Source organism: Corvus moneduloides, chromosome 2, assembly GCF_009650955.1.
Source record: "Corvus moneduloides isolate bCorMon1 chromosome 2, bCorMon1.pri, whole genome shotgun sequence".
In the NCBI taxonomy this organism is placed as follows: Eukaryota; Metazoa; Chordata; class Aves; order Passeriformes; family Corvidae; genus Corvus; species Corvus moneduloides.
The window spans coordinates 66,764,165-66,786,341 of NC_045477.1; positions in this window are offsets into that span (position 1 = coordinate 66,764,165).

Below are 22,177 nucleotides of genomic sequence, written 5' to 3' on the forward strand. Positions count from 1 at the left end.
TTTCCGTGTCTTCTGTTCAAGAAGTTTTGCAGTCTGTAAAAGTATATTGTTCTAATGGAATACTGCTAAAAGTCCTGAAAATGCTTTTTATCTCCACCAAAAGTTTTATCCTCATTTCAGTTTATGATTTTTGTATTCCTGTTTTTTATCTGAGTTTATTTCTTGTCTCTTCCAACCAGACTGTTCTTGGCAGGACAATCTTTCCTCTTTTTTTTTTTTTAATTTTTTATCAGTCTTTGCCTTTAAAGAGAAAAATATCAGTTGGTGTCACATATGATGATTTTACTGGCCCACCAGAACCAAGAATTAGATTTTCTGCTCATTTTATGCAGAACTTCAAACAACCAACAGATGGAAAAAAATTCCAAGTTAGTTATTACTTCAGCAGATATGAATTAGAGACCTGAAGTTCAAAAAGTCCCTGTCCTTCTACACTTTTTCATATAAATTTCTAGTTAGATTAATGTTGTTATTATAACATAAAAAATTTTTTGCAAAACAACACCAAATCTAACTACAATCATAGTAATAATGAAAGAAAAATTAGTCTACTTACAAATACACTTCATTATTTTGTTGGCTCAATAAATGATATTGCCTCCAAAACATCAGCTGTGAAGGATGCTGAGAACTTAGGCAAAAAAATGTAAACAAAAGCTACAAGATATTTGCAAATCTCAGATAACTAACATCACCCAAGAACTTCCTGCATGTCCCCCTTAACCTCATTTGGACAGTAATGCAGCACTAAAGTTTGGCTTCGTAATGAAACACAGATACATAAAATCCTCATGCAGCCAGAAAATGTGTCTTTCAAAGCCTTTAGTAAAACTACTTCTGGCTCAGTCAGAGTGCTATTAGGCCGTGAAAAGGTGTTTTGCATTAGATGCTGAAGATCAAGTGCCAGATTTTCAGCAGGATTAAACTGCTGTACCTTCATGGAAACGAATCGCTGCGACCACTGCAAATGTAATAGCAGTGGGAACTGTGGGGAGGGAGCTGGCTGAGCAGTGATGATCTGGGGTATCTCTTGTGCATGTTAGAGGGCAGCTTGCTAATCAGAAGTTGTTAAAACAGTTGTTTGAAATGTTGCCACTGGACAGGATCTTTCTAAGCAAATGAGTAATCCCAACAGTACTAATGATACCAATTTATCACTGAGGTTCCGTTTGTATGTTTTGTAGTTTCCAATCTGTTACAGGAAAATGGTGGTGGCTGGTTGAATGCCTTTTTTTTTTTTTTAATGAACATTTAAAGTGCATAATTTTACTTCATTTGTGCCAGAAAATTGCCCAAACACCTTCATTAGAAATAAGCAAATCTGTTCAATACTATCTGAACAGCAGGCAGTAGATGCTTTATTGAACAGAAAAGCTTTAACAAACCTTATCTGTACAAATGTCTGTACTATCAGTCTGTTTATGTACTCACAAGTTTAAGGAAAATATGGGTGCTGCTACATAATAAACAGTGTCTCACTACCCTTCTTTTTTATCCAGGTGGTTGATTATATGGTATGGGATATTTTTGCAGGTGGTATAGAAAATCATATATACCAGCTGCTGTACCCACTGAGCAACACTTTGCTAAATGACACAGCACCAATCACATATAACAGCTCTAATAACTTGAGTGGTATTTTTACTAGATGTATCTTTTTTTTTTTACATTGAGAAATAGCCTTCAAAAACACTTTATCTGCCTCTGGTTTTTTTGCATACTCTGTTAGGTAAAAGGAAAAAATATTCAGGAGAAACGTAAGTGATTTTAAAAACCCCACAATAGCACAAAGGCAGATAGGATAGCAAAAATGAACTGAGCACTGGATGGCTTGGCATGCTGCCACCAATCCTTGGCAGAAATCACTTGCTGCTGGCACTGGAGATGTTAGATGTACTAGCCACTGGGCCCCTGCTATAAACATTTTACTATGTAGAATCAATATTGACATACTGCATAAACAACTGGATGAACCTTGGACAAAAATGATAGCAAATATCATTTCAATAATTTCACATAAATTTGAAAATATAATCATGCTTGACATTACTGTTAGTATTGTATCTGAAGGCCCTGATTATCACTGAGCACCATTAAATTTAGTCTCCTGAACATCAGTCCTGTGCTTTCTTTTCCTGTGAGTATGATTGGTGTGAAGAATGCAGCAGTACAAAAATTATCTTCAGTTGCTACCCTATGGGAAGGCATCCAGGGCATTTGTTGCCCTTTGTGCAATTAACAGTCATATTGATCACTTGCTTATTTCAATTAATAGTAGATAAGCTGTCTGATTCCCATCCCTGCTGTAATTAATGAAAGTAGACATTAACTGTTGCTAGAACAACATAACTGCTTCTCTACCACCTGTACCTCTTGCTTGGAAGGGTGAGATATGTCATGACCAAGTTTGTTCCAGGAGTAGAGAGTAGATTAAAAGCTTTTCATACCTAAATAGTGCAGGTTTGTAGTAGAAATACCACCACCGCTTACGTATCTTCCTCAATTTTGATAGAGAAATTAATATATTTAAGAAAAAGATTGTCCACACTGATTCTTTGAAATTCCTCATATTTTAGGAAATGAAAGCATTGCTTCTGTCTCATAAAAAAACCAATATTTTTGCTTCTTTCTCATGAAGCACTGTTATAACACAGCTCAGCATTATTGCCAAGTTTATGAGAAAGACTCATGCGATCACGTGCTTGTGCTACAACTCCAAGTTCTTGAAGTCTAAGGCTGATGCTTCAAGTCCTCTAAATCTCTCTAAAGATGTGGACTCTTTTACTCAGTTGGAAGCTGTCAAATCACTGAAGAAGATTTAGACTACCACATGCAGTATTGCTTCCTGCTGTGGCTGATGAATGAGATACACAGTAGCTTTACACTGTGACATTATTTTCTTTCTTGTAATAATAAAGTGTCCTCTTCTGTGCAAAAAGATGGTGACATCCTCGTCAGTGCTTTGCCTTTGATAGGTACAGTTAAGTGATACTAACCATGGATAAGTTTTCTAATAGAAGGAAGCAGACCTGCTTCACACCTAACACTGCACTGGGCTGGGTGAACATAATGAATGCAAACTGATGTTGGCAAGGACAGAAACTGATGAAATAGATGGACTGCGTGATGTTTGCATCTTTACGTCTCCAAAATATATGAAATGGAGGGGAAGAGCTACTCCCTACATTAAATTATTCAGATTACTTAAAGAAAAAAAAAAGAGAAAGGCAAAGGAAGCAGCATATATAAATATACATTCATTTACATGAAACTAAGCAGTAAAAGAAATTCGAACTCTTCCTGATTTTGGTCATGCTTTATATTTTTAGGTATCCAAGACCCTTTTTTTCCCCTTTTTTTTTCTTTGTTACAACTAGCAGTTCTTTCAGGAGCACATTGACAGCTTTGAGCTGATAGAGAAACATTATAATCAGTGTAGAAGATATAAAGTCACAATGAGAAAGGATTTCATGTTTACAGTAGTGGGGACCACACACTGTGATAGTTTGCATTAGAAACTCAGCAGGGGGAGTGTGAAAAGCTGTAGCATTATAGTAGATATGGGGGCTTTTTGGCATGAATAGGTCATGTGTGTTCAAGTACCTGTCTAACACGTAATAATCACAAAATATTATCATATTCAGCAGGACCATTATTGTTGCTGCATTGAATATGTAGCCTCTTAAAATCCCCCATGCTCTCAAAAAATGAAAAACATACAGCTTCAAATAATGAATTCCCCCTAACCATATCAGTAGTACATTTCAGAATACATTGCCACAAAAAGATGAGACAAAGGCATACACATGAATAGATCAAAACTGCATGGAAGAGGTGTTATGTCAGAGCAAGGTTATTCCTTCAGGTAAATAAAATCTTTTTGCCAAAATGCAGAAACAAATGCATGAAACAAAAAGAACAACCAAAGCTTTACATCTAAGCTGTGAAAGAAAATTAATATCATAATGAGCAAAAGCTTATCGCAGCTCAAAACAGGTTCAAAAACACAGGAAGTATTATCTAGGGAGATACAAACAAAGATTCAAGACTGTGATAAGTCCCTTCAGTTTTTAATTTCTTTCTTCTCTGTTTTTCACTTCGAGTGTATGAGGTGAACTGTAGGCAGTTCAAAATTACAAACAAATCTCTGACATAGATCAAGCAGCAGAAATTTGACCTCAAAGTCTTTTTTACGGTAGCAAAACCTACATTTTATGCCTGTTATTACAACACCGTGTTGGGAAAATATCAAGGTTACACAGGAAGGCACTTAAAAGTTGAGAGATAGCAGAAATACTTTTCTACTTTGCCCAGTGAAATCGAGGGGTGTTACTGTCTTCATTTTACAAATGAGCAACTCTAATAGGGAAAGATTAAGGCCAAGGGATATGTTTATTTTGGCTGGCCAGGTGGAGATGCATCTCATGCCCATGCCCCTGATGGTCAGAGCATTTAGAATTTAAAAGAGTACATGAAACCTATTTTAGATTGTACACCAAAGTAGCTTGGAATTAGACATCTTACACTAGTGGAGGTGAATCACAGAATGACAAAATTCCACCCCAAGTGTTCAAAGAACTTCTCCCACTGACTTCAGAGTCAACAGGCATTTTGGAAAACAAAACTGCCACCGAGAAAATGAAGAATAGCTCATTTGAAACACTTTTGAAGACATAGCCATATAGAGCATGAGAGGCAAACTGCCCACAATGTTAGGGGTCAGCTGTCTTAACCACATCGTGTATTCTCCTTTGCCACAGCTAATCTCAGTAACCATCACGCTAGTGTACAAGTACAAGCAGTGATATTGCATAAGAAAAAAAAATCAAGAAATGAAGAAAAGGAGTGCAGGTAGATAGCTAAATTAAATAAGTTTGCTCCACAGATTGTCCTAAAAAAATGGAGAGAGAAATAAACTTCCAGACAGGAACTTGATCACCCACACTTCTTAATTCTTTGATTTTAGTTTGTATCTACTTTGGTCTGTTCAAATAGATTTCTTTGTTACATAGAGATATAGCCCCTATTAGAGTGGATGCAAGTTTAAAAGCTATCTGTTCTTCGTTTGGAGAACTAGTTCCCTTTTATTTAGCCAAAAAACATACTGATATATACTGATGTAAGCCTGTAAGTGCCTGCTTCCAGTCATCTTCATCACGAGTTATGTCCTGACAAACCTTAATGCTCAACTTCATGGTTGCATTGTAGCATCACTCACAAACCCATGTGCCAGATGTGAAATGACAGACATGCTCAGAGTTCTGACTTTAAGCTCCAAGAAAACACTAGCAGCAGGTCATTCTCAAATACTATTTCTCCCTACAGAAGTTCAGGACACTTTCCCAAAATGGTGAGCTAGGCCTAAGTCTCTCTTCTACAAGATGAAATGTAAGACCATGTCCCAAGTGAACACACTAAAAAACAGGCTACAAGGATTTCTGGAGCAGGCATTTTTCATTCCTGCTTGTGCAATTTGCTCTGCTATGCATCAAGTAAGACTCACTGAAGCAAAGAATTCAATCTTTCCAAGTAAATGTCCTAAGAAGTGGTTCGTAGAAAAAATGTGGGGGAGGGCATTTCCACCTACCCTTCTTTTTTTTAAGAGAGGTCTGAAATGCCAGACTCTCAAAGAAAGGGCTTTGATGCCTATTCCCAGAAGAAAATGGAAAATAAATGGATCTTTTAGGGGAGGGAAACTAGCAGTCAAAGTTAGGGGCCAAATCACCTAAGAGGGAACTTAAATATTGGCATTATTCAAAATGCTTTCTTCAAATCTAATTCCAGGATGGAAAAATTATAGTCATATACATCACTTAGGACCTGAAAATTTCAAGAAAGTAAAGGATGTCTAAAAAGTATCCTAAATATTTTTTATCAGTCTAGACAGGGGAAGAAATCTGTAAGCAAAATACAGTCTATACACTTCATACATGGAGAACATAGATGCAAGCTACTATTAAACAAAATAAGGTAAAAACACATGTTTTAGCACTGACCCTTGATTATCTCTGATGTTTAGACAAAACATAACTGCAACTCAGAGAGCAGCACTTTCTGCTAAGGAGGAACAAAGACCTCTTGCAGGTAAGTAGTGATTCAGATCTGGTGTTGTGTCCTTACCTGAGAGAAACAATACTTCAGCAATTCCTCTCTCTTCTTCCAGTTCTCATGTTGGTAGAAGCTGTCGCAGACTTCAATGTATACTATCTCCTTCAAGGATTTTATTTTCTCCTTGTTATACAGGGAAGTGAGTTCTCCCTAACTCTTAAAGTTTCATTCTTCTATGACCATATACGAACTGTGTTTATATTTTTGTGGCCTCATGTATAGTCTTGGACCTGTATTTTCAAGGCCTTTGCTAACTTCTTGGGATTTTACTCTTGGGGTCACTGTTATACAGCACACAATCCTAGAAAGAATGTAAGGTAAGAGCCTTCCTGATAAGGTGGAGCCATGACTTTAGTACCTCCATCTTTTCTTAGTGTTCAAAATTAAATCTTGCGCCTATGAAAATGAATTTATCACTGTGCTATACCAGACAGAGACATTTTCATTTCTTTCAGTCAGGTAGATAAACTATGCAGCAAAAAGATAAAGACTTACTGAAAGAGGAGCAAAGGTAGAGAACAAGCACACACTGTTGGGTGTTTTGGCTTTGGCTGGATTTTTTTTTGTTGTTGGGTTGGGGTTTTTTTGTTGGTTTGATTTGGTTTGGGTTTGTTTTATATTCTATCTATATTGTATGACAACTACATGGGAAGAAAACCACAGCTACAATTCCTAAAACTACTACTTTGTTTGCTGTGTGTTTAATGTAAATCAGATACCCAAACTCTGCACAACTCCTCCCATGATTCTCAGTACTTGCCAAAGGTCCTAACAGGAAGGCATAGCAAAATAGGATTTGGTAACACCTCATTGTAGAGTAATTCTTTAACCATCAGACCATGCTTTGACTGTAATATTCTTGAAATTAAATTGAAGTCACCGAATTAAGTGGAAGTATTTCATAAACTCTGTTAAAATGGACTTCAGTATAGAATTTATGCCACATCTAGAGTTACACTATAGCACAAAATTAAAATATTTCTTTTCCTCAAGACAGTTCTGCATGAGTTCTCATTTTTACATGCCCAGCACAATATCCTCTGTGTTCAATTTCAGAACTGGCAAGTAACAATAAAAAAAGCTTAAATTCTATAGATAACTAAATAAATTAAACATGCCACAACTCCTAATTACCAACACAATAACTAAAATCGGGTTTGTATAAGCAACATTCTATGTGCTACATTCATCTATGCTAGCCACTCTAATTGCCTGGGCTGAGATTATAACTTGGAGAAAGTAAAGTATTATGTTGTATTACTCCATAGCTAAGAGATTTTTTTCCTAAAGGACAACAAAAGAACACTATTAGAGCCACCCATTCACCTCTATCACCATTAATATTGACATTTGGAAGAAAGAAAATGCATGTTCATTGAAATGAACTATGTTTCATATCTGAAGGCTGATTTATTTCATATGAAAAACTAAACTGTGTTGTAAGGATTTGCGTACAATGCAGACCTGTTAAATACTTAACAGGGCATAACAAAAAAAATGCATTCTTTAAGGAAGAATGTTGGCAGCAACACTGCTCTGGTCTGATTGGTACATTAGCAGTCCTGGCTGTGATAGAGGAACACCAGTGTCAAGGAAATCTCATTAAAAATCCTTTCCTTTAGTAGATAATGGACTGTGTGGCTAAACTGTGCTGTTGTTGGTTTTCTGATCTGTGCTTTCCAATTTTAGTCTCTAAGCAAGGTTTCCTTATTAGCAAAATCTTCTGTCCAGGATATGCAGAACTGGAGTAAACATCTGATGCTTACGAAATGTATTTGATTACAATTCTCATATACTTTCAAAAATGAGGGCTAAATCTAGCTTTCTTATAAGTGAATGAGTGGCTGTGGGCTGAGGTTGGTTACAAAACACCACGTGACCTTTGCTAATAACGTGATGAGGACTATTTTCTGAGAGACAATGAAGGCCCAAGTTCAAGACAAAGGATAGACTCTGATTTATAAAATACACAGAATTAAAAAAATAAATGCATCTTATTAAAAGAAGAAAAAAAATATATATGCCCTATGAAAACTGAGAGAGCTGGGGTTGTACAACACGAGAAGAGAAGAGAAGAGAAGAGAAGAGAAGAGAAGAGAAGAGAAGAGAAGAGAAGAGAAGAGAAGAGAAGAGAAGAGAAGAGAAGAGAAGAGAAAAGAGAAAAGAGAAGGTTCCTTATGGCAGCCTCCCTTGAAGGGGACCTACAAGGATGTTGGACAGGGGCTTTTTAAAAGCATATGTAGTGATAGGACAAAGGAGAATGGATTCAAACTGAAAGAGGTTAGATTTAGGTTCAATATTTTGAAGAACTTCTCCACTAGGTGAGTAGCGAGGCACTGGAACAGGCTGTTCAGAGAAGTTGTGGATGCCCCATCTCTGGAAGAGTTCAAGACCAGGTTGGATGGGGCTCTGAGCAACCTGGTCTAGTGGAAGGTGTCCCTGCCCATGGCAGGGTCTTGGAACTACGTGATCTACAGGTCCCTTCCAACTCAAACCATTCTGTGGTTCTATGATTTAACTTCATATAACCAATAGCCGTTGATGTAGCCAATTTAAAGCTGGGAGCCTCCAGGGAATAGGAGAGCAAATTCTATTCATCTACTGAAATACCAGGAGAGACATCAGAAATAGACTATTTTCGAGTATCTCTTGCTAAAAGCCACAGCTGCATTTCTGTTCAATCAATTGTCCAAGTTAAAATGCAGGTTAAGGTTTATGAGAAAGGAACAGAACCAGGCAACATATTTAGCAAGAAGTAAACAAATGAACTAACAAAAAGACTCAGCTTCAATCACACAGAAGTCTTGTTTTTTCCAGATGGGTTATTGATCTAATGGTATATATTAGCTAACTATAAAATTTCTTCCTTTAGAAGGGATTTCCATTTGGTAAAAGACACACAATTTCTCAAAATATATTCTTTTGATATCATGTGTAATTAAACTAAGCAATGTAATGCCACAGGATGTTCTGAAGGCCAGATATCTAAGTGAGCTTAAAAGGAATATGACAAGTTCATGGAATAAAAGTCTACCTGCACTATTAAAACTGTCATGCCCGACTTCATGCCTGAGTTTGAGAATTTCCAAAGCCATTCATTCAGGTATGTTAAGAAAGCTAACCAATATAGAAGTTTCTTTGCTCCTGTACCCTTTCACAAGCAAACTGGAAGAAAAATCCTGGGTCATATTGACCTGTTGTCCCTTTCTTTATAGTCCTTTGTAATTATATTATCATCAAGGCCACTTAGACTCTTGGACATTTAAACATTTGAAGGAAGCTAGCTGAAGCCAGTGATTCAAGGCCTAAAGGTTGACATTGCTAAATTTACTTTGTGAGTTCTACAAGAGAACAGGACCATTATGTGAATTGGTTACTGATTAATTCTCAAATACTCAGCCAGCAAAATCAGCCACAATCCATACACCACAGTTGCATTCTACCCAGCCTAAAATATCACACATACAGTTATATATATATGTGTTTGTGATGAAATATATAAAAAAATAGTATAAATTATTATGTTATAACAGATTAAATATAAAAGTATTGGTCCCTGAAATGTATATTCTTTTTAGTATTAGACTGTTGCTGAATAAAAGGGAAGAAGAATCAACATGAAAAGAATTTGCAACTTTTCCTTCTTTCAGCAATACAGTAATTTCTGAGCTACTTTCCAGCTGCATTCTCTTCTCTCAGTCCCTTTCTCTTGCCTTCTAGCTTCTCCATGATCCAGCTTCAACAGAAGAGTTGGAATTTGTCTCTTTGAATCCCCTAATTTCTGCTAGGAGGAGCTCTGAGTCAGTTTCATAGCTACTGTACAAAAGGTGGGCACTTCTATGTTATCCTCTTCTTGTCTTCTGACACAGAAAAAGTCTGAATATTTAATCACATGTTTTCACACGAGAACTCCAAGGTCCTCATCCTCAAAAGGAGGAAACAGCTCTAAAGACATGTTTATGTAGCTGTTTCAATAAGGCCTTAAATCTTCCCTTTGAGGTTTACCAGTTGAACCATCAACCTAATAAAATGTAACATGGTGCGATTTGGAGCTTCTCTGAAAGGTAAGCATAGCACTGAATGTAAACTGATAGCACTCAGAATCCAAAATTAAATCCACCCTTCTTGCTGCAGGGATAAAGAAATGTAATAGGTCTGTAGTTCAAAGGCTTCCAGCTCAGTGGTGTTTAGGAAGCTTTTTACTTATTTTATTTAGGAAGATTTTTACTTGGTTAGCTACCGCTTCCAATTAGGACACTGAAACTGATGGGTCGAAACCCCAGTTAATTTCTTAAAAAATATCCCTCTGGTTATGAGCTTTATCGTATTTTTTTTTTCTTCTGAGTACCTAGAATTGCTCACAAAATTAGACCTAAAAGTAATTTAAGAAGCTGTTCCTTGATGCATTTCAGCTATTAGATTCCAGCCCTTAGCTTTGACTCCATAACTGACTATGTGTAGACAGGCTTAGTGTATGTTAACATACCAAACATGGACATAAATTTGATGTGTTAGCAGGTCTGCTCTGATCAAACTTAGGATCAAGAACTTAATTGCATCGCTATATAAGCACAACTTTATTGGATTACTAACCTGCAGAGAAGGGCAAAAAGGCAAATATGTCTCTGTACATATGATTTTACATTGTTTAGTCTTGTTGACTACACCCTGTTCAGCCTCAGGAGCACTTACTTTTTTGGAGTGATTGTATAGAGAACATAATCCCTCAATTTACAGAATCTGAATAAACTTACCTTGCGCCTCTCACCTCCTGTTAAGTGTCAGAACAATTAAATTGGTTCTGGAAACAAGCAGTCTGGATCTCATCCTATATGGTTGTTACTATAATTGAAATTAAAATTCTGTTTATGAACCAAACCCCAACACTTTTTGCATAGGCAGTATGGGAACAGAACCTTTTGCTAATAGGATTCTCCTTTCCTCTGAGCAGGTAATTAGGCAGCATGGAAAGATGATTCTAGTGGCCAAATGGACTAGACTTTAGTCAGGAGAAGACCCTGGGAACCCGCTGAAAAGAAAAGAGGCTATATTAGGAAACAGCTTCCAGCATGGTGGTAAGAAAGAAAGAGACTTTGCAATCTGACCAGAGGATCAGAACATACTGTTCTAGTATTGTAAGTGCCTGGAGCAGCTCAGTGAAAAGCAAGATGAAAGGAAAGGTGTGTCTTTCATACACAGCAGACTAGATTTTATTCAACGAAAGACTAATTTTACTTCTATTTGTGTTGTAATGAAACATAGATTTGGAAGATTTTTGTCTCTTATGACATTAATTTCAAAGGAAATGTGCTATATATCCACTAGAGGACTGTCTGATTCAGAGTCCCACAACAAAGACCCTTATTCATGCTAGATGTTCACAGGTTTCAGAAAATGGGGCTTTAAGGATGTTCATCTTTCTGTATTCCAATATTTATTAAAGATAGCTCCTGTCTCCAACAAGATTAAAAAATTTGGGTTAATTTAATAGTCACTCCATGAATGAATACTTTATCACATAGCTCTGATGCCTGCAGTTTACCTTATTTCATGACCTATGCCAGTCTGATGCTTGAACCTGGGTTTCTATCTTCAACCTGGCTCCTGTGAATCACTTGGTCTAAGGAAAGAGGAACAGATTTCTTGATTTCTTAGTTTTATACACACTACCTTTTTTCAGAAAAGAATATAAAGACTTTTTTTTTAAGTAAGTATTCTATTATAAATGGAATTTTAGCTTTTTTGAAAAGAGTTTGAACATATGTTAAACTATTAAAACCTATTACACAGTTTAAGATAAACACAATAAAAAGTCTAATGCTTCAACCAAAGATGCTTTGCTTGGTAGCCTCTAATCTTTCTTAAAGAAAGAAAAATGAATAGACTAGTTAGTGTTGAAAGAATATTTTACTATTCATAAAAGTATAATAAATTATTAGTCTTTTCTGTGTACAGTTCTTTAATTAAAAAATATAGTTTTCTGCTCAAATATGATAATGCACTTTGTGTGATGGATTAAAAGCCCCTGAAATTCTACATGTCACAGAAAATAAACTCTTTTTTTTTTCTAATTAGAAAAATTAATGTTGGTTACTGTTACAATATTAAATGTTTGATGGACTGAGTGAGATGACGTTAGATTATCTTTAAGCCTATTCATTATAAAAGACAAATGGCAAAGAAAAACTCAAAACAAGTCAAAATGCAGAATAATTTTATAGAAAAAAGAAGGTAATGTAAATATGTTTGTTACATCATGCATACTTTGGCCTCTTATATGTACTTGCTTAATGTACAATTTATACAGCACAACTAATTCTGATGGCTTATTTTATAATGCAGAAAGTTTAAAAACAATCTGTGCATTTTTCTCTGAACTTTCTATGGTAGTTCATGGATTACCATGTAAAGGCAAAAGACTACCCACATGAAAGCAGCAAAAAAAATCCTTACTTTTTATTTCCTTTTTTTTTTTTTACCCACAGAGTAAACAAAGGTAGCTGGATAATAACAGAGAAAGATGACAAAAGTTTATAAAACATGGATGGGATTAGTCTCACCTAGTTTTTGAAGTATGTGAAAATCTTGTTTGCAGTTCCTGCTGTAACCAGTAAAGACAAGTAGACATCTCTGAAGGGCAGTTCCTGGGTGGTGGTGTGCAAAATGTGTTTGCTCTTCTGTTTCTTGTACATTTATCTGAATTGATTTTCAAACCAATGCCTTCCAGAGTGTATATTTCCTTCTGCATATGCAAAGGCAGCCAAAGAGCTCGATTCAGCTGTCCACGTACTTTTTCAATGTCCCAGACTCTACTTCCGGCTTCCATCAACACTTCCAGACACCTCTCCAAAGACTTCAGTAGCATGCTAGACTTGGCAGATATTTTTGGACATTTTAAGTTGTATTCAAATCTCATACAAATCAAGCTAAACACAAACAGTTAAATCGTAGTTGAATTGGACAGGAATCAGTCCATCTACATTTACACATCTACAGCTACATGTCATCTGGATGATCTAAACTCCTATTCAACCCTAGCGAAAACAGCAGATGAGATTCACTCAACCTCATTCTGTTTGAGATGCTCTAAGCTCTCAGAAGCAATAACATGAAGCTTGACTGACAGCCAACAAGACTTGGGGGAGACTTGAACCCTTCTGAAGAAGCAGTTAAAAGCCAGGTGGAATAACCTCATGGCATGTAAAATTGCAGATGTTTATGTGTCACCGGATTAATTTTTTTCTTCATCACTGCAGTTCATGAGGTGCAGAAGAATTATTTTTTGCATCCCACAGTAATCATCTACATTTGATCCCCTCAATAGCTCTCCAGATTTTGGTGACTATACTGTCTAGAATTGTATTGGTTGTAAAGGAAGCCTAGACGCTCTGCTTCAAGGTGGACCCTCACTCATGCTGAAAGTTGATCTCACTTAAAGGAGTTAGGATGAGCAGAGTCCCTCGTCTGAAGCAACAGAAATTCCATCTTTTCTGTTATTGATGAAGTAAGGCTCCACAGAATTAACCCCTAAAAATACAGAATATCAAATATTTATATAACACGAAGTGTTAAAACATTCACAGGCTTGGAGAGATTTTGAAGCTGCATCTAGATTTATCTGCTGGGGGACATTAGCAATCAAATCAGATTCAGCTCCTCTTCAAAAATATGATTCTCTTTCATTTTATACTTTTTCTGAAAACTAAGCTACAGAGAAATGCTGGTTAATCAAATTATAAGCATTTTGTGGTCTGGCAACTTACATCTCTAGCTTGAAATTTTTCCTTGAATTCTCTACTAAACCTAGTAATTCCATCTGAAAACTGAAGGTGTCCCAAGGTAAGGTTATATAAAATCACATAGCTTTAAATTTTAGATACATCCATCCAACTTTTATTTCAATCAATATGCACTATACACAAAAAGTTTATATAAAAGTAAATATCTCCATCTTACTTTGGGAAAAATAAAATTTATGGTAGCTTTTTCAATAACTTGAACTGTCAAGTGTCTAGTGCTTTGTTTTGTGTTGTGTTGGTTTTTTCTGGTTTTTTTTCTAAATATCACAGTAAAAGCAGTTAAACATACATCACATAAACACCAATGTATGTATGTGTGTATACTTGTATACAGGACACTATCCCACAAAGCAAGTACAGCAACAGAACTTCCCACTGAAATCAGAAAAATATTAATATTTAAAACTATTGCATGCCTTTATCTCCTGCTGATAAGGGTTTTCCTTAAAAAAGCTGTAAGAGATATTTTGAACAGATGGTAACTGGTTTTTTCTACCCTGCATCTCTTCACAACTGCCACAGAGCTTTACCATTCATTATCTTCCATAGACTTCCAGTAGCATAGCAACTAAATTACACACACACACACACACACACTCTGAGGCCAGGACTGCTGTCAAGCCCAAAATTAAACTGAAGTACACTGTGCCAAGTCTTTTAACAAAACTCTCCTATAAAACAGTTAGAAAAATAAACATTTAGCTTGGAGCCTGACCCATGAACATTCAGTCCTAAAAGAGGGAGCACTATTTGGTCATTACATTTAGGGCATTCTATGCAGCAAGTTGAGCTGTGATTTGTAAGTGGGAATAAAACCAGAAAACATCTGGTTTGAATTCACCTTTACTCATTAAGGTTTAAGGAGAGAGCTGTTTCCTCTGTGTTTGAAGTGATGAGGGGAAAAAACACATTTTACCCACAACGTCCCCTATGATCCTTGCATTTGTAAAAAGGTCTCTACACAGCACGTGATAACTAAATAAAATTGGAATCCATTTTGTTTGGATTAGAAATTAGCCCACAAATTCTAAAATATCCCTGTTGCTTGGAGAACAAATATATGCATCAAATTCCTAATCTTCCATGCTTCATTTACAAAAAAACAGCTCTAGCATTTACAGTTTCTGAACTCTGCCAAAGCTTCCCCTCAAGTTTTTCTCTAGCATACTTTTTAAACCTAGAGATGGTTGAAACCATTTTTTTGTAATGTTGAATTCTTTCTCACAAAGTTTTCATGATTTTGCTCTCCAACACTTCTGAAAATCAATATTGGCAACTATACAAGGAATTCAAAGAGAACTTTGATCTCAGTATTGTACAGTGCTGAAAGGTTGGCTTTGCCATTTCCTCCTTCTACCTCCTCCATCACTTTTGGTGGATGCATACCAGAAAGTACTGTAAAATGACAAACTCAACAATACCAGCAGCAGCAGTTTGGAAGCCTAACTTATTATCTATCTTTTATGGCAGTGTAGATATACATATTACATGTGTGAACAGATGTTCCCAAAATCCAAAACTGAAGTGTTGCAGTGACTAGGAGAACAAAGCTCCGCTGTAAATAATTACATTGTTCCTGCAGTCTATCTCTTCTGTTCTTTATTTCCTTTGTTTTTCCATGGGAAAATAAGAAAGATTACATTTTTACTTCACCAAGTTTTATTGACTAATCTAATTGTTATCTTTCAAATGCAAATTTGAGGTTTTAATTTAGAACTACTACTATCTTTTAATTGCATCAGTTTTAGAGGAGAATTAGTATTAGTGTGCAATCTCTATAATCTCTATAATTATGGAGATTTCTGCAGTGGGAATCATAGAGCTCTAGATATTATGTATCTGAATTTCTCTGTTTACCTTAATTTACCTTATATTGTTGCAAAATACCTCCAGGTACAGTTATGCAGAGCTTCAATATTAAAAGACAAGACTTCTTGAAATTTATCTTACACGCTGAATAATTTTAAATGTCTTTGCTAATATTATTCTGTTTAAATCTGTGTTTCTATCTAGTGTGTAGCTTGTACAGCCATTTCAATATCCAGAGTCTCACACTAATGCAAAGTAGAAAAATTAAGACACTTGGTTAAACCACTCATATCTTCTCAATATACTATATAATGCTGCATACAGTGTTCCTGAAGTAAGTAGAACTATTAGAAATCTATACCAGAAAATTACTTGTCATGAAAAAGGTATAAATTCCTCTCCAGACAGTTCTTATTTCTATATATATATGCTTATCAATTTTATTCTTTGTTTATTGAGCTTAAAAAAAAACCCAAAAAACCCAGCACAATGTGTGAAACCAGCCTGTGAAGAGCTTCCAAACATGAGACATTTTTTCTAAATTTTCAGACAGAATGAATCCATGTTCAAAGATTCATGATCCGGTTATTACATCAGCATAAGCTGCAGACTTAGAGGACATATCACCAGTTAAACTGTGGTCCTGGAATTAACTGTGCATCTTGGCTTACGTGATAACATACTGGCTATATATGCTTCAATTTTTCTAATGTATGTAAAAATGAAGAAAGATATATATTTAGGCAAACTATAGAGCACACAGTCATGGTCACTCTTCTATTTCTGAAGATTTTTGTGGTATCACACAGAATGCAACTTCTCAATACAAATTTAGTTTGTTATTATATCTACTGGTGGAAAATAAAGACTATGTTATGCACAACACTTAATATATTTACTTTGTTCCCATAAATGTTTCCTGGAGAGAAAAAAAAGGGTTTTTGTGGGAAATTCCTATCACATGGCTATGCAACAAGGAACCCAGAGTAAGATTACCAGATGTTTACCAGCTCCAAGTCTTTTCAGCCTTTTAGAATAAAAACTTATATTTTCGTCTACAGAAATTACTTAGCATTTTGATCTAAAGAAATTACTTAGCATCTAAGGCTGCATCTATACTTATGAACAAACTAATGAGATAATTCTTTGGCATTCAGTATTAGTAATGCATCCATACCAAAACATTCATACCCTTCAGTACCAGAAATTACATCCATATTGTCTTTTGGGAATTGTTCCTTTCTGAAACTGTCGTCAGGAGCTATTTGTTAGTGCTTTTGTAACAAACCAGAAAACACACAGAGTATTATAAAATAACAGTACAGACAGATGCATTCCAGTGTCCTGCAATAGTTCTTCTGCCCTGCTTAATTTACTGATATAGATGCAAGCCAAAGTATGAGTAGAAACTAGACAGACTGCTGTCCAAAGCTACTGCTGGGCAGGAAAGATAACCTTTTGCTCTTTTTGTGGGTAAACTTTGAGTGCAATTTGTATTTAATAAGGGACAGTAAAACTGTTCAGAATCTGAAGTAGATATGGCAAATATGTATAACCAAGATAGTCTGCTTTGCCAAAGTAAATGCATTGTTATGGGCATTAAGAACTACAAAAGATACCCAATTACTACTTTTTATTGATTTACTAATATAACCCAGTAAATATGATGGCACTTTACAGACAAATAGGAGCCATATCCCTGACTTCAAAAGCATGCACTCTAAAACAATTCAGATAACAACATTATGAAGGTGTTAAGACCTGGATAAAGGGTAAGAGAGAGAATATTTTCTTACAATGGATTGACAGAGACTGACAAAATAATGGTGTAATTACAGCATTTTGCTATTTTGGTACCAATATTAAAGAGATTATTTTAACTGTATAGAGTGGATTTTTTTCCTTGAAGAAAGTTCAGGAAAAACACTTTATCTCTTAAGTTTCTTTGCATAGCGAGTATGATTATTTTTATAAAATGTAATTGTAATAGTATATGTTCTAAAACCAACTTTGTTCAGCACAACTCGTCGTTTTTAAATCCAGTTGAAATATAAACAATTAAAGGTTAATCAAAGACAAAATGTTTTGAAGAGACATCATATCAAGATAGTGCATTTATCTGTTAATTGTCTGAGGACAAATGCACAGAAAGCTACTTTTGTTGGCTTTTGTTGTCTTTTTTTATCTGGCTAAGGGCAGTGAATTTCAGATGGTTTGTTCTGCTGATAATCAAGTTACTCATCAGGTTGTTCAAGGATTAGGCATCATTAGATGCTTGATAAATATATAAGTTTTAATATTAAAGCCTTTTTTGTCTTTAATGTGAAATATATGCCCCTATTCTAGTATACTAATTTGGCATTCAAGGGCCACTGTGTGATAAAACATTTTGTTCCCTTCCAAATGGATGTACTTTGGGCATCATGTATGGAGAAAGATCTACAATATTTTCTCAAATTTATTAGACCTTTCAGGGTAATCTAACAGACATGACAAGAGCTTCCCTAATGTCTTTGGATATTGTTTTTCACTTGTGCACTTGCATTCCAGGACTTTTAAATGTAAATGAGCCCAATCATCTCAATGCAAACTTTGGCCAAAAGTTTTTATATGTCATGGTTTGCATTTCAAATCATAAACTTTCTACTTCTAATAAAAAAAGCTGCATTTCATACCCTTATTGTTTGCTCTAATTCTCTGTTCTTTGATAGCAAGCTCCAATAAATTTATAACAAGTGTTCCCTGTAATTTCTTCCCCAAATCTTTGAAGCGTAAAACTGTCTTGTTTTCAAAGTTCAACAAGTGCTTCTTTTGCTCTTACGAATACATCTATGGTTTTAATATTATTAAGGATTGGATTGTCTAAGTGTAGCTATAAAGATATCATTGTAGGAGTCAAATGAGAAAGTAACTGGAGCTCAGTGACACACAGTCCCTCACCGGATCTGCAGGGGGAAACCATGCCACTACTTTTGGGCTGTCTTAAATGCAACATGAAAGTCTTTCTTTTACCAAGATATTTCATACCTATTAGCAAGAACCAAACACCAGTGTTGTGACACAATGAGTGCCCCATACATTGTCGGGGTTGTAGTGCACACTTCTTTTCTAAGCCGTTTGGGAAGATGTGGCATGTGCTTCCTTTCAAAGTTTCCACTTTGGGCTTTGGAGGACCAGGATGCAAACAAGTTTCATTGCTTTTTTAAAAGCAGAAATGCAAATGGGTGAAAAGGTAACTCCAGTAACAGTTAAGGGAAAATACCCGCTGTCTCCCAAAACCAAGGTTTTTGTAGTTCTCTTACTCAGAAAGGACATTTAGACCTGTGTCATTGTGGCAAGCTAAATAGCTATTATAGTAGAGCAAACGTTACTAAGATTTTAAGGGAAAAAAAGAAAGTTCACCCAGCCATGCTTAAAGTAGTTTAGGTTGACAATGCAAAACCAAAATTCACACAATTTTCCACCAGTTCTTGAAAGAAGTGTGATGCCATTGACAGTGTATTGACTAGAAATCACACATTCATCCAAAATAAACCACACCTAACTATGGAAGTTATATTTCTGTAAAAACAGAACCCAATAAAATTACTTACCAATCTCTTCCCCTACCATTATTTTCAAGTTTCCCTCCCAAGTATGGGTCAAATTCAAGAATACTAGACCTCAATGTATATTTACTGTTCAATCTTTGAAAATGTTATTCTGTTGCTAAACATCCAGCAAAGATTTATATGTAATTTATTCCATTTTAACCAAAAGGCTCACAATGTTAAGTCGCTTCTACCTGCATCAAAACCATGTCCTTTTCCTTGTTTATTCAGTTCTTAGAACTTACAGGAAGGTAACTCTGTTGTTCCTTCTTTCACTGACTTAGAGCAACCTAGGACAGACAGATGTAAATGGCTCTTGTTATTCTAGATCCATAGTTTATATGAGTTTTTATTAGTGTTATTTTCCAGTCTCTACACTGAATTGTCAGACATGGTTTCTTGACTGTGTGAGGTTTTTGTGTATATGGAAAATTAATCTGGATAAGATGAGGTCAGGAGTGCATGTTTATTTTGTCCAGATTTTCTTACAATTTCTTTTTTTCTCACACATTCCAAATGCTAGCTTTAGTTTCCTGTAGAATGAATTGGAGAACTGATACATTAAAAAAAAACAAAAAAACCCAAAACATTAGAAAGGCTTTTATTATTTTTAAAGAAAAACTGAATTCTAGTTGAACAGAACTAATTCAGGGTGCCTGTAAAGACTGTTACCACCCTTGAATAAAGGAACAGAATGCATGGAATATGACACAAGTTGCTTTTTTAGGGAATCTTGCAAAATCTGCTGCTTCAGGTTATTGATACTGCAAAACAACCTCAGTGAAAAACATCACCTTTTCTGCATGCATGAGGTGAGATATCTCTAGCTGTTTAATAAAATTACCCATCTGGCCCAGGCTGACCAAAGGAATATTCCAGACCTTATGGCATCATGCTCAGCACATAAAGCAGGGCAAATACAAAAGAAAGGGGAGGATGTTTGGAGTAATGGAGCCTTTTTTTTCTGGAGAGGGTTGGACACCTGCCTGTTCACAGGAAGTCGTGAATGAATTCCTTGTATTGCTTTCTCACATGCACAGTTTTTACTTTCTCTATTAAACTGTCTTTGTCTCAACTCATGTGTTTTCTCACTTTTACTCTTTCAATTATCTCCCTCATCCTACCAGGAAAGGGGGGCTGTGAATAAGTGGCTGTGTGGGACTTAGTTGCCAGCTGGGGTTAAACCAAGACAAGCTAGAAGTAGTTGGATTAAATGCAGTAGTTCATGCCTGATTCCACCAGTTGCCCACTGAACCATATTTATTACCTATATTATAATATTTACATCTAGCTCAGAGACCTTTCACACATTTTAAATTGTGTCAAACTTTCAGACTTTTCTAAAATATAAAACCTGTTGATTAACACATCATATACATTATTCACCATGATACATGTTGGCAGTATAAAAATTACAAAAATGTTGCCATCTGCATAAATTTAGCAACCACTCTTAAAACACTTGAGTTACAGAGTAACTGCTGATTAGATAGATATTCAAAGTACAATAAGGGCACAGGACAGCAACATCAAGCATTCTCCATTAGAAACATTAGACTGCATATATATTTGTTACTTAGCAGTATGAAAACAGTATCTCTGCAGTGGAAAAAAAAATAATGCAGCATCTATTATATTAATATATATTAATAGCAGATGCTGATCATTGTTAAGGGGTGTTCTTGCTACCAGGCACTTGGATACACATTTGACACAGATTTCACACAAAAAAAGGCAATCACATACTACTACCTGCAGTTCAATTAGCATTAAAACACTGGCCTCAAGGCATCTTAAAGGCAGATCTTTTAAGGTATGCTTGGCAACAATACATAAAATAAGGAATTTCAAAAAATTTCAAGGAAGTGAAATGATTTTACAAGCTGGACTTTTAAAGGTAGTAATAATTATTGCCTTCTGTTCTTTAAAAAGAAAGAAGAAAACAGTGAAAAGAAGAAAATAAAAGGGTTTTACAGAATGTCAAAAAAGAGTTGCACAAATCAATAAAAAGCAGGCAGATTTTCTGAGCTTATGAATATATGTAAACAGGAGGTTAATTGTAAACAACAGTGCTGTAATGTCTGTTTAATTGCTAGAGAAGGAAGAAAATCCTAAAAGACAGACAAAGTAGTTTGCACAGAACAAAACAGCAGTTGAATAATGATGATTAGTGCCATCAAGGGTTTTTTGAACAGGGAGCAATAGGGGAAAGTAAAGCAGGCAAGTCACAAACTCTTCAAGCCTTCTATCAAACCTTTAAGAAAGTATAACTTTGAAAAGGAGTACCCAGAATTCAGAGTATAATTATACAAGATGCAACAGTAATGAAACAGAAAATTAAAGAACTTAGAAAACTTGAGTAGAGATGCTGAATGTGATCAGCTCTTACAAGGAGAAAAGCAGATTCTTTTCCTTTATTTTGAAATATTTTTGCTAATGAAAAATAAGAATATGATAAGGACCAGAATTTTATGATTATGATAAGAGAACTCTATTCTTTCAAAAGAGAAAGCTGTAGTCAGAAAGTGTTTTGATATGACATACGTAGAACTGACCTCATCTTCTTTCCAACTTCATAACTGTCATCAGATAAAGACAGTTCCCTGAATGTTGCTAACTCAGCATGGTGCTATTGGCCGCTGTATTTATTACAACATGTTTTAAAAATGTTGCAAGAGAAATGTAGGATTTCAGAAGTGCTCCAAGGTGGATTAACTCTCCTCATGTTGACACCATGATAAACTCTCAGTGCATTTAGTGCAGAATGCTGACAGTAGATTCTTCTTCTCTAACTATCCTTCAAAGTGCTAGGTTTCAATTCTAAGCAAGCTACAAGGGATCTCTATATGTTAGAAATAAAAGGACAGGCTC